We start from the raw sequence: 4620 nt of genomic DNA, 5'->3' as shown, positions 1-4620 counted from the left end.
GTTCTGCAGTGAGAGGAGTCAGGTTCAAACTAACAGCTGAGAAAAACATCCTCAAGTTTCCTCCTTTCAGTCTGAGCTGCATGAGAGGTGTTGCTCAGGATCAACGTCACATTTCTCTGAGAAGAACTCTAACATGTTCCTGATGAACCTCAGCGTCTGAGCAGAGCGGACAATGTGACTGGGAGCAGCTGTGATGCTAAGAGTAAACAGATGGAAAGGGAGAGGCTCTGACAGCACAGTGACTTCACGCTCCTAATATGCTGAAGATTATGAAGTCATCCACATTCAGCAGCTTATCTGATGTCCTCCACATCTCCGTGGAAATAGTTTGTGGAAAAGATGTGATCTGATGAGCAGAAGACCCTAGATGTTTTCATATTGTGCTGCAGCTGCAGCCTCTACATCATCATGGACAGTTTAAGCTGCAACATAAAGAGAAGTGACTCCTGATGTCAAGGAAGAAGCTGACAATGGTTGAATCCTCCCCACCTTTAAAATGGGTGGTTTCATACCTTTAAATGTGTCTGCCTTGAGTTTCCACAGAGTGGACGCAACCTCGTTCATAATGTGAACTCCATTCAGCTGCCACTGATTTTCTGTCCTTTTTATGGTACTATATGTTCCACTGTAATGGGACAACAGATGGAAATTAACTGAGAAAAAGCTCTAATCTGCAGCTGTACCTCTTTGCTGTTTTCTGTTCATCGTCTCATGAATGCCAAGGCCTTTAGCTCATATTACACCAGAATGTTGATGCACAAATAAGTTAAAGAAAAAGCTTTAATATACAGCTGTTGGCCTAATTTTAGACCGTTTCTTTTAGAATGCTTTTCAAGGCATTTAGTCTATTGGCTTCTAATATCTTCAGGTACCTTCGGGTCTGGTCTGCCTCTACAAGGAGCTGATTGGGTGAACTAGCTTTAAATCTGTAGGCTGTGGAGGTGTCAGTGCTTGCTCATTAACATATTTTATAATAAAACGTACATTTTTCTATATGCCGTTTTCAATGCCAGGTAGCGTAATGGATGCCAGGTGACTTATTTTTACAATACCTGGTGTAAAATGACTTCACTTGGCATTTATACTCCACTTGACTCAAGGTGGCGTAATTTTACATTTCCTTCTTATTTTGCACATCAACAAACTGCCATAATTTGAGTAAAAGACTTGCCATACCAATTAGCCAATAATAGTAATGTAATAACATGCTATGCCATGCAGACACTCTATCTGCACTGATGAAGATTCATTCTCAGCCTGCTAATGCTGACATGGCTAGAAATTTGACACAATCTTCTGATTAATTCAGTTAATAATTATTGAACCACTTGGTGGCGCTCATATACTGTGTTTATAGGATTGATCTTTTCTCTGCCTTCTCTCTGTTGGAGCAAAAGGTAACTCACTCGGCCCTGATGAAGTAGCACCCTTCATCATCCTGATGATGACCGCTTTGTATGTTATACTTAGTTTTCTTTTTACTTAGCCTTTTAACCTTAACCAATCTGCTGGGTTTCCTTAGATAGAAAACCTTTGAACCAATTTGAATGATAAACTGAATTTGACTGAACTGTTTGATAGTTGGGATTAATTGGAATCTATGGACCTGACTTGAAATCTGTATGATTTATTATTATTATGATTGTGTATGTGTTGTGAATTGGCGCTATAGAAATAAAACTGAATTGAGTTGCGACCAGGACCTCAGTCTGAATTTTATACCTTACCAAATAAATGTGAGCTGGTATGACAATAAAAACTAGAAAATTTCTGAAGAAATTTAGACGGGGCCTGCCTCTTGAGTGCGTGCTTCTGGGGCCACAAAGTTTCTCTGGCCGTTATTTAAAAATCATTATGTATGCAATAATCACCTTAAAAAATTACTAGTAACTCTGGAAGACTGAGGCTTTTATTTTGAAATTTTCAGTAAGCCTTATTTTAAATGGGCAACACTGGGTGAGCTCCAACATTAGTGTGAAGCCCATTCCTGAAATGATCTATTGTTTAAAATGCAAAGGCTTTTATTTTGTAGAGCATGTTTTGTCTTATTTTGAAAGTCCAGCATGGTTGTACTTCAGGTATGGGTTAGTTCCATTAGTTAAATAGAACCCGCTTGCTATTTAAAAATCATTTTCTATGCACTTGTCAGCTCACAAAATTCATAGTAACTATAGAAGGTGTGGGCTTTTATTATGGAAGTTTCAGTAAGCCTGTTTCAAAGGACCAGCATAGTCCCATTCCCATCACTGGGGGAGCTCCAACAGTAGTGTGAAGCCCACTCCTGCAATCATCTATTGTTTAAAGGCTTTTATTTTGTAGATCATGTTTTGTCTTATTCTGAAAACCTAGTATGGGTGTCCTTTCAGGTCTGGGTTATTTCTATTAGTTACATTGAACCTGCTTGCTCTTCTAAAACCATTGTGTATGCCATTATCAGCTTTCAAAAATCATTAGTAAGTATGGAAGGTGTGGGCTTTTATTTTGAAAGTTTCAGTAAGCCTGTTTCAAAGGACCAGCATAGTCCCATTCCCATCACTGGGGGAGCTCCAACAGTAGTGTGAAGCCCACTCCTGCAATCATCTATTGATTAAAGGCTTTTATTTTGTAGAGCATGTTTTGTCTTATTTTGAAAATCAAGTATGGTTGTCCTTTCAGGTCTGGGTTATTTCTATTAGTTATATAGAACCTGCTTGCTATTGTAAAACCATTCTGTATGTTATTATAAGCTTTAAATAATCATTAGTAAGCATGGAGGGTTGATGAAAGAAATTGACCTTTAGGGTCAATCACTGTTGTCTGGATGTTGGAACAGCAGTACATGCTGTTTAAGTTCCCCACACAACATGGCCGCCATGTAGTTGCCTCCTATGAAGATGGTCAAAGGGTTAGGGGTCAGGTCATGTTTAAGCCATAGAAATGAATGAAAATCAATGAAAGTCAATGCAAAGTCCTCAGAAAGATAGTAATCCATGCATGTGTGTGTGGGTGTGTGTGTCTGTGTGTGTGTCTGTGTGTGTGTGTGTGGGTGAGTGTGTGTGTGGGTGTGTGTGTGGGTGTGAGACACAGAGAGGCAGAAAGAAAGACAGAATCCCATCCAGACATATACAGTAGGAGATACACAGAGCTATAAATAGAACAGTGAGGAATGAATCAGCCAATCAGCAAAGAGCGTCAGTGTAACTTGACACCTGCTGTTTCTCACTCACGCAGCACCTCACTCTGTGTCTCCCCTGGTCTAGGCTTTATAACATGGAGGCGCATGCTCCCGAACAACTGGCCATAACTCGGAAACCGTAGGGGCGATCGATGTCATTCTTAGACCGTTTTTATCAGAACGGACAGGGGAACATTAATATTCATCCTTTATTAGTGAAAATATAATAATAAAGACAGAACACTGGGTGAAAAGAGAGGGAAAATGGAGAAAAAGGCAAAAATGCCTGAACATGCTCCCGAACAAAGTCTAATATCTCGGAATCCGTACAAGGTATTTGAAATTATTTTAAACTGTGGTCGACAGCTATCCCTCGTTCCCAATCATGGAGATTTTCATAGCTCTATGTCATTCACAGTATAAAATATGATTATGGAAATAAATGGTGTCACTCATGGATTACAGGTCAAGCTCTCATTGAAAATACATGGGAGAAGGCCTACAGAATTCCTGTGAGTCTTGGTGATCGAGGGTGTTTTGACAGAAATCTATGAGACTTCGAACAATTTTGAAATTATTGTGTGAAAGCAGAGGCCCGGCCCTACAATCTGACCGAAAATTGTGGCTGTAGAGCGAAATTTGTGGCCGTGAGGGCCAGTTGAAACTCATTTTTCCTGAAAAAAAATCCCCTCTTTTTACACTCTAGTAACTGCCATCTCCACTGTTAAGAGTGTGATTTTCTCTCAAACTTTGTGTCGCTTGGAGTCTAATTTTAGAGAAACCGTAGCAGTTATCAACAAACCGTTTTCACTTCTGAAGAGCCGGCGGATTTTCCTACAAACTGAAAGTCAAACTGTGTTTCTAGGTGAAAGTATGGCGATACAGCAGAGCCTAAAAAACAGTGAATTTTGAGGATTCCTTCCGCCCCTGACTCCATTCATTCCTATGGGGATTTTGGGGGGGTGGTTTTTCGTTAATTACGTCGCCACGGTAACTCGAAACGCCAATAAAAGTAATAGCACACCTCCCGGGACCGAGCCGGACGTTTTGATGTATATATTGTGGGGGTGCGCGCTGCGGTTCGGGCCGCATTAACGGAGATAGGTTTTGACCAGGTGAATAGTAATAGGCATGGAGGCAGTGCAATGCACTGCCTCCATGCAATGCATGGCAGGCCCCAATCATTGAATCCTCGCCACATGTAATGGAGCTTCTTCACATACCCTGTATGTATGTGACGGACGTCTGTTTCACTAAATGTACCATTTATGGCAGTTCTTCAGGTTTGGACCAGAATAAAACACATTTATAAACCCCTGAACATGCTCTAATTGGTGTGTTGAATCACATGACAGTGATGGGACTGAGTGGATCCGTCATCTAAACACCAACAACAGCTCTTCGTCCAATCTGATCTTGCATCTTATACTGCTCTATACTTACTCTCACTCACTTAAAACTGTGCA

At 40.6% G+C, this 4620-nt stretch overlaps 1 protein-coding gene across 2 annotated transcripts in view; it reads left to right on the top strand.

Annotated features, from left to right (window-relative positions):
- dcst2 (DC-STAMP domain containing 2) overlaps positions 1 to 1753 on the top strand; it is a 31490-nt gene extending 29737 nt beyond the window's left edge. For both annotated transcript variants that reach the window (XM_047361628.1, XM_047361627.1), the window contains exon 15: positions 1 to 1753. This exon is cut by the window's left edge and continues 1256 nt beyond it. The gene's annotated coding sequence lies outside the window, so the exon portion shown is untranslated.
- Positions 1754 to 4620: the final 2867 nt, after the last annotated feature.

This window comes from Girardinichthys multiradiatus, chromosome 3 (genome assembly GCF_021462225.1).
Source record: "Girardinichthys multiradiatus isolate DD_20200921_A chromosome 3, DD_fGirMul_XY1, whole genome shotgun sequence".
Taxonomy (NCBI): Eukaryota; Metazoa; Chordata; class Actinopteri; order Cyprinodontiformes; family Goodeidae; genus Girardinichthys; species Girardinichthys multiradiatus.
Note: the sequence above shows the minus strand (reverse complement) of the source record. Positions and strands in the feature narration are given on the sequence as shown.